Source organism: Gorilla gorilla, chromosome 7 (genome assembly GCF_029281585.2).
Source record: "Gorilla gorilla gorilla isolate KB3781 chromosome 7, NHGRI_mGorGor1-v2.1_pri, whole genome shotgun sequence".
NCBI lineage: Eukaryota > Metazoa > Chordata > Mammalia > Primates > Hominidae > Gorilla > Gorilla gorilla.
The window spans coordinates 72,340,530-72,353,646 of NC_073231.2; the positions used below are offsets into that span (position 1 = coordinate 72,340,530).

Consider the following 13,117-nt stretch of genomic DNA (forward strand, 5'->3'; position numbering starts at 1 on the left):
GCAACCAGTCATTCCCTCCCATAGCCTTCCTGTGACACCAGCAGGACATCCGGGCAGATGTGTCCACAGATGGACTCTGCCCACCAGGAGGAAGGTGGAGCCCCCAGCCACGTATCTGAGAGTTGGTTAGGACAGACCTTAGTTGAAATTATAACTAGTTAGTAAAAAATCTAATCTTGGGAATCCCCTCTTGAAAAAAATGTTGCAATTTTAAGTACTCTATCAATATTGTGGAAGATCCAAATAAAAGTATCATAAAATGAAAAATTTTCCAGCCCATTAAGCCTGACTTTTTAAAATAGTACTTTTTACATTTGCTTAAATCGGATTTAGGCAGGGAAAAATTTTAGTTGAAATTTTTTTTTTTTTTTTTGAGATGGATTCTCGCTCTTTCTCCCAGGCTGGAGTGCAGTGGCGCTATCTCGGCTCACTGCAAGCTCCGCCTCCTGGGTTCATGCCATTCTCCTACCTCAGCCTCCCGAACAGCTGGGACTACAGGTGCCCGCCACCACGACCAGCTAATTTTTTGTATTTTTAGTAGAGACGGGGTTTCACCGTGTTAGCCAGGATGGTCTCGATCTCCTGACCTTGTGATCCACCCACCACTGGCTCCCAAAGTCCTGGGATTACAGGCGTGAGCCACTGCACCCAGCTGATTTTAGTTGAAATTATAATTGCTTAGTGAAATACATAATCTTTGTGTTGAGACATTTTGCTATCTCTGCTCTCTGGGAAATGTAGCAATAGAGAATGACACCCTACACTGACCTGTTGACCTCAGGATATGAATGGGGCAGTAGGGATCTGGTGTCCAGACAGCTGGAGACAAGCTCCTGAGGTGCCTGTATATCCCCGCCTGGCGGGGTACAGCTTGACAAGCCCTAGCCCCAGCCTAGGAAGATGGGCAGGGGGCACGGGAGCAGGAGCTCACAGATGAGAGGGGCCCCAGGATCAGAGAAGGCTGAAGCTGTGTTACTTACCAGCAGCACGCCTTCCCCTACATACTCCATGGCTTCAAGCTCCATTCGCCCCTTATAAATGGGGATTGTAATACTTAAAATATCTTATAGGACTGTTGGGAACGTGAGTGAGGCTTAGCACAAAGCCAGGAATATAATAAGGGCTCAGTAACTGATCATTAAGGTTCCCTGGAGCACCACAATTGTGGGGAAATCACAAATGAGTGTTTCTGATGGATCATTTTCAAAGGGGTTTTTTCTCTTCAATCTCCATCTCACCACCCCTACCCCCAGCCCCTGATAAACACTATTCTGCCCTTTGCTTCTATGAGTTTGACTTTTTAAGATTCCGTATGTAAGTGAGGTCATGCAGTATTTGTATTTCCGTACCTGGCTTATTTCACTTAGCATAATGTCTTCTAGGTTCATCCATGTTGCCTCTGATGACATATTTCCTTCTTTTTCAAGGCTGAATGGTATTCCATTGTGTATATACACCACAGACTCTTATCTTTAGCCAAGGTAAATCTCTAGCTCCAGCCCAGACCTTCTCCAGTGCTCTCCACAACCCACTCTGGAGGAATTCTTTTCTCTTAAACTGCCCATTCTCCCTCAAGCACATCCCCATGGAAAACCCTGGGAAATGGAGAAGAGGAAGTCTCTGTAAAGAATTAACAGCAGGAAGGCAAGATAAGTCTTTAAGTTCAGCAGACTAAGGAGCTCCTCCTTTTTATAACTTTATGCCTGCCACGTGTGTGCCTCACATTCCAAGGACAAGTGTATTTTGCTCAGTACGCCTCATTACTCAGTAAAAATTGAAGCAAAAGCATCTCTCTCGCCCATCGAGCACTCAAGGCTTTGCCTTCAGTCTGACTTTGCTCTAGGGGCCTTTTGCAAAAGCCCATATCCCTTTCCTCTCTGTGCCCCCAGGCCAGGCAGGCTGAAGGCAGCAGTGCCTCCTGCAAAGGCTGTGCCTGGTGTTCATGGCAGCCATGAGGTCAAGTAAATGCCAGAGACCAGTGACTGCCCCTGCCATGGGTAGCGCTGTCCTTCACCATCACCAGAAGGGCAAGAGAATCTCACAGGGAAAATCCCCAGGCATTTGTGTCCAGTTGCATTTGACTCCACAGATTAACTGTGGGTTCATCAGTGTTGCTCAATTTGCAATGAGCTGGCAAAGGCTAGCGGCTTCAAGAATGCAGTCTGGGCTTTACTTCCCACCAACCAAGGCCCTTTGATAAGTCACAGTGACTTATTCTGGGAAATAATTAACTTCTTTGAAAAATCAGATTAATGCTAATATCTGCCAGTTTTTCTGGGGAAATAGGTTTGGTTCATGACAGTAAAACACCACATAACGTGTTCTCCGTGTTGATGAGACATTACACTAACAGTTGAAGTCAGGACTGTGATCCGTAGTATATCGAGCTATATTAGTGATACATGATGGGTGTATAGTTTTGAAAACTTTGAAAGTGGTTTCAACATAGAAGATGCCATGTAGTCCTCCAGGGCAGAAGTCATTACCTCCATTTCCTGGAAGAGAACAGATGCGGAGAAGTTAGTATGGTTCACGGCGGGTTGGGGGTGGGGGTGGGGGTGGGACCTCGTCTTGTGCAGGACAGCAGGTTGGCGGAGAGCTGTGCTGAACAGTGGCAAATTACAATGTGGGTACAAATGGAACCACACTGTGGTGGGTCACTCAGATGTCCTGAACAATGCGTGGTACAGTGAGACACAGAGGGGTCAGAGATGAAATGGAAAGTGAGACACTCATACCTCCTGCCCCACACCTGCTGGCCTCTCCCCGGCAAACACCATCCCCCCGTCTCACCTGTGCTTTCCTCCCTCTGTTCACAATTTCCCCACCTAAGTTTGCCTTTGTTACAGCACTGTTACTGGTACAGGGTCTTGACTGCAAGTTGTTGAGATTCTTGGCATTTTGAACAAAGAATTGGACAAAATGCACAGCAAAGCAACGAACGAATGAAGCAACGAAACAATGAAAGCAGAGATTTATTGAAAACGAAAGTACACGCCACAGTGTGGGAGCCTGCTGAGCAATGCTCAAGGGCCCGGACAGAATATTGTCAGGATCATTGGCCACTTCATGCTCCCCTCATGTAAATGAAATGGTGGCCTGCAATCGGTCTGATTGGTTGCAAAAGCAACCAATCAGAGGCTGAAGTGCAGTTACAAAGGGCACACTCCTATGCGAGTATCTGATTGGTTGCTTTTTGCAACCAATTAGAGGCTAAGATGAAGTTACAAAGTTGCAAACGAAGACAATTTTCAATCTGCCACACAGAAAAGGTGGGGGATTGGAATAGTAGCCTCTGGTCCTTTTGTTACTTAGACGTGGAAAGTTACGGTTTTCCTTTCAATTTAGTTCTAGGAAGTTGGGGTGAAACAGCCTTAGGTTCCCTGCCTCCAGACCCTATTCTCCTGCCTCAGTACCTGTTAAACTCCTCTGTCACTTATCTGTCTTCCCAATTAGGCTGACAAGCTCCTGAGGGCAGTGGCCCTAAAATGACATCACAGTGGCCTGATAGTGAACACGTGGACCATCCAAAACAAATCTGCTTCAAAGGCAAATGACATGTGTGAGAGACGCTACCCAGGGCCAGGTAGGCTGTCTTGGGGGCACAGAGAGGCACAGAGAGGAAGCATGAGAGCACCTTCAGTGCATCAGCCTGTGCCAGTACCACGTGCGTAAAGACGCAGGAGATGATGGCAAGGAATTTTAACATCTGCCTCCTTGATATTCCCATATGCTAATTTTTGTGAGAAATATTTTGAATACCAAAACCAATTTTTGTTGAACATTGTGTGTGCTCTTGCACTATTTAACCTTTATGTGCACTAAAGGCTGAACTTACCCTAGTTCATCTGACTTTTAGCCCCCATCCCCCTCTCACTATGGATGTCTCAGGAGAAGAGGTGCCATAAACTGGAGTTTCCAGTTCACCCCAAGGTTCATCAACAGGGACACTCCACGCTATATCCACAGACAAAAGAACATTGAGTCAACCCTGGCCACAATGACTCAGGCACGGACACACCTGGCCCTGCCAAGAAGCCCCAGCCACAAGCCAGAGCGGTGAGTAGGACAGGGACTCCTGCAGGGGACAGGGGATGTGATGCATCCTCTAGGGCAGGCCAGCTGCCTGTGGGGGCCCTCAGACCATCCTGGAATCTCACTGTTCAATCCAAAATGGGGCTTCTAACCTACTGGAGAGGCCCCTGTTTCCTGCGGTTTGTACCCTCACCTAAGCAAACGGCCACATCTTGCCTACATCTTGGCGTTTTTGGAAACACCATAATTATATAACGTGATGTGTCAGTGGTAGTATTTTCCCATTGTGACAGACTTTCCTCCCATATGAACTGTGTGTATGGCCTGTACATTTTGTTTTATTTTATTTTTAATTTAATTCTATTTGTTTTTTTAGAGATGGGGTCTTGCTATGTTGCCCAGGCTCATCTCGAGCTCCTGGACTCAAGCAACCCTCCCACCTCAGCCTCCCAAGTAGCTGGAATTACAGGCTCAAGCCACTGGTGCCTGGCACCTGTCCATTTAGAAAATAACTGCTGGGCTTTCTGAGCACTCGTTATATGCTATGCCTCTAACACACTTTCTCATTTAATCTTTGGGGCACCCTATGGATTAGATATTATTCTCTCCCTTCCACAGAGGTACAAACTAATGCTTTGAGTAGGGACTTGCCCAAGGTCACACAACTGGCGAGGGATGGCCCTGAAGTGTGTTTAAAAAGTGAACCACAGCTTACCCAAGGCCAGACTGACCAAAGCAAGGGACATGCACCTCGAAGCAGTCCTTGAATCAGAGCGATGTCCAGCTGCCTGCTCTCTCCTGGCCTTGTTGCCTCATTTAATTTAGTTCCAGGGAGTCAATACATGTATTATTTTAAAGGAAAAATGAAAACATTCCAGAAGAACATTTGAGTATAATTTCAAGCTCAAAAAGAACACAAAGATCACTTTACAAAGAAGTCCTATAATGAATAAACTCTTCATGGGGGGTGGGGGAAACCAGAAAAAATAAAGTTGGATTTCCTTGGGATCCACTCAACTCTTTAATTCTGACTCTCAGTTACTAACAAAACATTCTCCCGTGCAGCCCTTCACCCCATACTGCTCCATCAAGCAGGAAACTCAGGAGCCTTTACCAAAATTGGCACATGACTGTTTTCAAATGAATCATCAGCTTGCTATTGTTCTTTCAAGGAATTTTTAGGAAAGAAAGAAAACAAAATTCTCCAGAATCCAAGATTTGGTGATAGATGTTTGTTGTCTTCTTGGCCCTCTTCTGTAAAGAACTTCAGCGAAATCAAAGAACAGATGCATCTTTAAAAGACAGAAAGATGAGAGAAAACTAAAAGAAAAAAATATGGTGGTTGCCAGGGGAGGGGTGCTGGGGTAAGGGATTGGGAAGACCCGATACAAAATCTCAAGAAGATCAAGAAATCTATTGTAGGACACGGTGACTGTAGTTAATAACAATATATTCTATCTTTGAAAATTGGTAAGAGTAGATTTTAAGTGTTCTCATCACAAAAAAAGTATGTGAGGAAATGCATGTGTTAATTAGCTCAATTTAGCCATTCCACAATATACACATATTTCCAAACAACATGTTGTACACCATAAATATATAGAATTTTTGTCAATCCAAAAAAAATTTAAATCTTCTGAAGTGGAGAATCTAAATGGAAAGAAATATAAAGAAAAATATATTGATTAACAGATAAAACAGCTAACGTCAACTTCATTTGAGCCTCTGATATTTGGGGTCCTGGCTGCCTCTGCTGTGGCCTTGCTCCCTGGCCTCCCGCTGGTCCCGGGCTGGCGGCTCTGGGCTTGCTTCCCACAGCCGCGTCCCTCCTCCTGTCTCCTGGAAGATCTGACCCGACACAGTAGCCTCGGTACCATCTGTGGATGGGAACCTCCGAGTCTGTGTTCCCAGCCTGACCTCCTTCTTGGGGTCCAGTCCGGAAGCTCTCGCTGCCTGCCAGGCCTTCCCTGCTGTGGGCCACTCACATCCTGCAGCCTAAAATTTCCCAGAAGAACCTCATTTTCACCGTGTGCCACCGAGCCTCTGTAATGACTCCTTGTTCTCCATGGATGGCCGGGACACCTGACCTGGCCTGGGGATTCTGTCGGCCCGCACTGCCCCCAGCCGCCGTGCCCAGCACTGTCCTCATGCCCCTCTGCGGCGACACGCAGCACTCAGTCCCATGGGCCCCTTGCTCACGCTCTCCCTTCTGCCTGGACGGTGCTCTCTCTGCCCTTTTCCACCCGATTGACGTCTACTTTTCCCGTACATTTCAGCTGAGATAAACCAGACCCTGAAAAGGCCTTGGTGACTTGCTAGGCAGGCCGGCACTGGTGGGCGCGTTGGCTCCACGCACCTGACCCTGGGCTATGCCACATGCCCACTAGTTCCAGGGACTGGGGACAGACAGTGTTTCTTATTCACTAGGAGGCACAGTGCCCGGCACACAACAGGAAGTCGCAAGCAAATGAGCAAATGATTGCAGCATGGATAAATGAAGGTAATTGATTTCTTCCTGAGAACATACTTGGGTCTGGGCCCCACAGGAAGTGCTAGAAAAGCTTTCATCTGATGCTGGGTTATTTATGCCCAAAAAGGTTTTCTTGAGGGATCATGGAAAGACACAAGGTCATTGGATAAATATAGTACTACTTCCTAGAGGACCTGATTTACTGAATAATTAGCTGACATGATAGAAAACAATAGTATCACTGCAAAGAGGCCTTTATAAGATTTGACACAAAGGCCTCCAAGACGTATTTGACTTTGCACCTGGCTACCCAATTCACTTTGCTGCACATCCCCCAAGGGGGGCAGTCCGTCTGTCTACTGGGCTCCTTCTCTGGAAAAGTCTGGGAAACATTTCCAGGGGGAGAAGCTCTCATGCTGTCCCCCTGAACACCTCACAGCAGCCCTTATGGTCAGCCTTTGAAGTGATGGTTTTTGATTCCTTACTTTTCCAAGTCAAAATCAGCACAGCCCTCAATGACTGGGGCTAGGAGCAGAGGTAGAGGAAGTTGGGAGGCGTTGGAGTAGGAGATTCAGGGAAGACAAGTTTACCATTTGAAATCATGTCGTGTATTGAGAAGGGCATGGACCTTAGAGACAGAACTTCCGGCTCTGCCACGGACACATGCAACCTTGGGTAAGGTAAGTCTCAGGTAAGTAAATTAAATCTGCATGGAAAACCCCATTTAGGGCTTGGCTTACAACTGAGCAGCAGGCAGTGAGAGCTGGTAAGGATTCTGTTCTCATGACGGTCATTTGGAAGGTTGGTGCCTTTACCTTGCACACTGGGGATTCAACTCAGTCCTGACCCACCACCTCAAGAAAACAATTTTCTTTCATTTCCTTAACACCTGATATGGTTTGATTGTGTCCCCACCCAAATCTCACCTTGAATTGTGGTTCCCATAATCCCCATGTATCATGGGAGGGACTAGGTGGAGATAATTGAATCATGGGGGCAGTTTCCCCCATCCTGTTCTCCCGATAGTGAGTTAGTTCTCATGAGATCTGATGGTTTTATAAGGGGCTTCTGCCTTCACTGGGCACTCATTCTCCCTCCTGCCACCATGTGAAGAAGGATGTGTTTGCTTCCCCTTCTGCCATGATTGTAAGTTTCCTGAGGCCTCCCCATTCATGCTGAACTGTGAGTCAATTAAACCTCTTTCCTTTATAAATTACCCAGTCCTGAGTATGTCTTTATTACCAGCATTAGAACGGACTAATACCCAAATCTCTATTTCCTTTCTTGCATATTTAAGAGATGCCAGAAGTTAACTTCAAGTAGTTTGAAGCCTCTTCAGTTGCTTTGAGGCTGGACCCAGCGGGCGCCCTTCCACTCTCTGGCCTTGTGCACAGTCAGACTCTTCTCCCAGGAGCCAGAAGGAGCCAAGAGTCAGCTGGACAGGTGGTATGGCTGGGGTGTGCCCAGGAGTTTGTGAGCAGGGGCCAGGCTGGGGAAGGATGCCGCAATTCTGAAATGCTGTCCTGATCCAGTTTTGAGGCCCTGGCTAGAAGTCAGTCAGTTCCCCTTCTTGAGCAGATTCACTCCACATCCCCAGAGGCTGCCTTTGTTGGGCTCTCCCACTCTGGGCCACTGTCCACCTGCCCTCATCACCCCAGGACAGATACCAGACAGCCCAGCACAGCCCCACTGCTCCGGAGCCCTGACATTGTTCAATCCCACCAATCCGCAGCCTGCTTGCCTGGCCTCACCTGCTCCTTCATGCAGAAACTGCAAGAAGGGAGCTTGCCCTGAGCTCACTCCCCTCATTCAGGGCCTCCTGACCCTATCCAAGCCTCCCCAAGGAGCCATGAGAATAACAAACTGTAAAATTCTTTCTGGTGTCATTCCTGACCTGCATCTGGCCTCACCACACTTCACCCAAGGTAATGTGCTTGTAACAGGCACAGCCCAGGCAATCAGACTGGCCTTGGGCATTCATTGGCACGAAGAGCATGTCCCCTCTTTGGCATTCCCTCACCCCTGCCCCCCAGCCACCAGGCCAGAGCCATGGGAAGGTCACCTCTTGGATGTTAGCCACCCTATTACTTTCTAGATAAAGAAACAATCTTGCTGCTTCCTCTGCTCTAATGTGGCAGTTGCTGTCTGCCTCACCCAATGGGAAACAGTCATGAGCAGTGTAAGATGAGACATAACCAGGCCCACACATGTCTTTCCACAGGTCAGAATTTACGGAGGCTATTTTAATCATAAAAGCTACAAATTACCTGGAGTTCTCAAGGAGGCAATTCTTAGTATCAGCTATGGAAACACAGGCTCAAGCCACTCCACAAGTCAGTCAATATTGCAAACCATACATAGTAGTATATTTAATCAATATATAAATGTTATAGATTAAACATTTCACATCAAACAAAGTAACGTTCAACGTTCAAGAGAAAAGGAGGTCAGAAAAGGAACTAATGAAGCAGTCCAAGGAGAGAGACGAGGAGAAGGGGAGTGTCCTTGGCTGATCCCGACGGACGCCAGTGTCTTGCAAGGAAGAGGCTTTGATGTGGGCAGAGGCTTCATCAGCAGATGCCAGGTGCTTATCACAAGTGACAGCAGGACAGGGTCTGCCAAGACAGCAGTGTCTACCTGATGAAGTCTCACTCATTTTATGGCCACAGAGTCCTCTGGTGAAGACTGATAGTAAAGGGTCATGTCTTATCTGGTTAAGTGCGCATCTGCCAAGAGGGTCTTGTTAGCTAGTGAAGTTCTGCTCATTTTATGGCCCTTGAGTCATCTGGCAAGGACTGATAGTAAGCGTGTGCCTGTTCATGCCCTTGTCTAGTTAGGTGCAGTCTCTGTTGATTAGGGGAACATCTTTTCTCTATTGGCACGACGCCTTTTGAGATGTAAGATGGAGTAGTTTTCCAAGATAGAGTTACTTATGTCAAGCGTGCTGTTTACAGAAAGGCAGAGGTCTCCTTTCATTGTTCCCCACAGTCATCTAAATGCGGAGGTCTTCCTCCCTGAGGCAAACTCCCCGGAGTGGGGGGAACGCTGGCCTCAGAGTCAGAAACCCAAGCTTACTTGCACCCTGAAGGTTTCACTTGAGCCAGGTCACTTTACTGCCCTGGAGCTCCATTTTCTTATTTCTAACATGGAAACAATAACACCTGCCACAGGGTACCATGAGGAGGGCGAAGAGAGGATGATGCCTGCCCTCTGGTGATGCTGCTGGTTTGAGCAAGCCTGAGGTAGGGCTTTCCCCTGCTGCAACAGGATCCCACTTTCTCCACCATCGCCATTTGTAACCCTAGCTGTGGCCGTTGGTCTAGGGGAGGAAAATGTCCCTCACTGGGACATGGATGTGGTGCTTTTAGGAGCCTGCATGGTTAGTGGATGAGAAGTAATTCCCAGACCACTTCAGGGCTGCTTACTGGTCAGACAGCACACAACCGTCTTCCCTTTCTAAACCTAGAGTTGAATTTACCCTCATCTTGTTCTGCTCCCAGAAATCATCCTTCTGTTTCTTGCTTTTTATGCTCCTGTAATGTAAAAAATAGTTGGCAACTTTTTCAAAAACTATGTAGCTGCCTAAAATCAAGAATTTCTATAATTTAACCTGATTATTAACTCCCTTAAGGAAAAACAAAGATGAAAAGCTTTTGGTAGGAAAGTTACATTGTGAAAGGATGATTTTGCTACTTATGCAGTCAGTTTTATTACCGAAAAGCTAAACGTAACCCAGAAATTTAAATATCCTGAGATGTGGTTTTTATTTGAAAATCACTAAATTGTGCTGAGTGTAGGGGTTCAGCTAATTGTGAGAATCTCTTTTTGATGACGTCATTACCCAGAGAAAGAAGAGCTGCCCCCAGATCTGCTCAACAGGGAATCCAGTGCCTCCACTGAAATAACAATCCTTTTGTTTAAGGCAACAAATCTCTCCATAAATCAAAATATTTTTCAACAGAGAAACTGTTGCTTCAGAATTGATGAATAATTTTAAAAATTCTATTTCTATTCTTACATAAGATGGTTAATTACAGGGATTTGAATCACTAGTAATCGAAGGATCAATAAAATATATTGGCTGGGCTCTGTGGCTGGCATCTGTAATCCCAGCACTTTGGGAGGCCAATGCAGGAAGATGACTTGAGGCCAGGAGTTGGAGAGCAGCCTGGCCAACATAGTGAAACCCATCTTTACAAATTTTGTTTTAATTAGCTGAGTGTGGTGTTTGCATGCCTGTAGGCCCAGCTACTCCAGAGGCTGAGGCAGGACTGGATCCCTTGAGCTTGGGAAGTCACACCTGCAGAGAGCCATGATCATGCCACTGCACTCCAGCCTGGGCAACAGAGCAAGACCCCATCTCCTATATATACATAGGGAGAGAGACTATATTCAGTAAGAAAAGGATTTCTGTTTTAATATGCCTTCATTAATTTGGAAGATAATGGCAACGCTGAACTTTACCTAAGCCCAGTTCTCCTGGGAAGCGTTCCAAGAAATGGACAGCCCCCCAGGACCCCCTGCCGTCCCGTTTCTGAGATAAGGCCCTCCTCCAGCGTCGCTCAGTCACTCACATGAGGCCCGTCTCCTCTTCTTGAGATCCCAAGGGACTCTGAATGCCTTCCTTGTCTACCTGCCTTGACACATCCCCAGGCTGCCAGCTTCACTTCAAGATGCCTCTCACTGCAAAACCTTCTCCCCACTACGGCAGCCCAAATAAAGCAGTCTCAGTTGATCTGTGCATTCTTTCTTTCTCAGTTTTGGTGCCGTGACTCAGATAGGGCCAGACTTCACCTGGAGCCCTCATTGATCCCCAGGTAACGAGGCTCTTAGGGCCCTTGGTGCTCCATTCCTGACTGGTGCTCCGGAGACCCAGGCCTGTGCCTGACCTCAAGTGATCTACCTCCCTTGGCCTCCCAAAGTGCTGGGATTACAGGTGTTAGCCACCACTCCCATACTAAATATTTAATATTACGAAAAATTTAATTTGTGTTTAACAAAATTAAATCATTTTGACAAACTTTTATTCATAAGTAATCATGTTTTGTATGTTTTGTAGTGAGTCAACTTTAAGTCAACTTAAATTTACAGTTTCCAAGATCTTTAGGTAATTTAAAACTGGGACTGAGGCTTAATTAATGAATATTTATTATATACCTAGATCATTTGTAAGTAAGAGAACATTGAAGGATTAATTACTAAGCATAATTTTAATTTTATATAATGTTTGCCTCTTTTTGTTGTTGTTGTTTTGTTTTGAGACAGAGTCTCACTCTGTCACCCAGGCTGGATTGCAGTGGCGTGATCCTGGCTCACTGCAACCTCTGCCTCCTGGGTTCAAGTGATTCTCCTGCCTCAGCCTCCTGAGTAACTGGGACTACATGCACTCGCCACCATGCCCAGCTAATTTTTGTATTTTTAGTAGAGACAGGGTTTCACCATGTTGGCCAGGAAGGTCTCGAACTCCTGACCTTGTTATCTGCCCGCCTCAGCCTCCCAAAGTGTTGGGATTACAGGCATGAGCCACCGTGCTCAGCCTCTTATTTTTATATGTACAGAGAGGTTATATATATATTTGAGCCTATTAGTGAAGACGCATATTTTTGGCATTTTGAGAAGTTGTAGTATAAGGGATATGTGGGTCTTAGAAAGCTGTGAAATGTATATTCATGAGTTCTGCTAACCTGTTGCAAAATGCTGGTGTGTGACAGTTTGCAATTATTTACCTCCTAATTTGCTGTGTGACATAGAAATTACTTTGGATAAAAGTTAAAATCAACATATATGATTTTACTGGACTCTACTGGAAGCAATAAAAGCAGAGAGAAACAACTTTGTAAGCAATCTGTGTAGGATACGTTTTTGCTAAAGGGAAAAGAGAGTACTTTTGTCCTAAAGTAAAACGACTTGTTTTTCCATAATAACAAAGAGGAAAGTACAGGACAAAACCTGAATGAATATAGGAAGTTGCAGAAGGTTCTCAGAAAGTGATTTTTCTTTGCAGTGGTCAAAGCTGGCTAAGGTTGGTCGGGGTTTGTTATGTAACAGAGCAGTTCCCTCACTGCAATCTATTGAAAGTCAGCCCTTGACACAAGGGTTTGTATTAAAAAAAAAAAAAGACATTTGCAGGGGTCGAGCCAAGATGGCCAAATAGGAACAGCTCCGGTCTATAGCTCCCAGCGTGAGCAATGCAGAAGATGGGTGATTTCTGCATTTCCATCTGAGGTACCGGGTTCATCTCACTAGGAAGTGCCAGAAGGTGGGCACAGGACAGTGGGTGCAGCACACCATACACGAGCCGAAGCAGGGCGAGGCATTGCCTCACTCGGGAAGCGCAAGGGATCAGGGAATTCCCTTTCCTAGTCAAAGAAAGTGGTGACAGACGGCACCTGGAAAATCGGGTCACTCCCACCCTAATACTGCGCTTTTCCGATGGGCTTAAAAAATGGCGCACTAGGAGATTATATCCCACACATGGCTCAGAGGGTCGTACGTCCACGGAGTCTCGCTGATTGCTAGCACAGCAGTCTGAGATCAAACTGCAAGGTGGCAGAGAGGCTGGGGGAGGGGCGTCCACCATTGCCCAGGCTTGCTTAGGTAAACAAAGCAGCC

The 13,117-nt window shown here is 46.3% G+C and overlaps 1 long non-coding RNA gene across 1 annotated transcript in view; it reads right to left on the reverse strand.

Annotated features, from left to right (window-relative positions):
* Positions 1-260: 260 nt before the first annotated feature.
* LOC101126439 (uncharacterized) overlaps positions 261-13,117 on the reverse strand; it is a 95,233-nt gene continuing 82,376 nt past the window's right edge. The window contains exon 3 of the long non-coding RNA XR_010134990.1: positions 261-2,495. This is a non-coding gene — a long non-coding RNA (uncharacterized lncRNA). The remainder of the gene's footprint in view (positions 2,496-13,117) is intronic.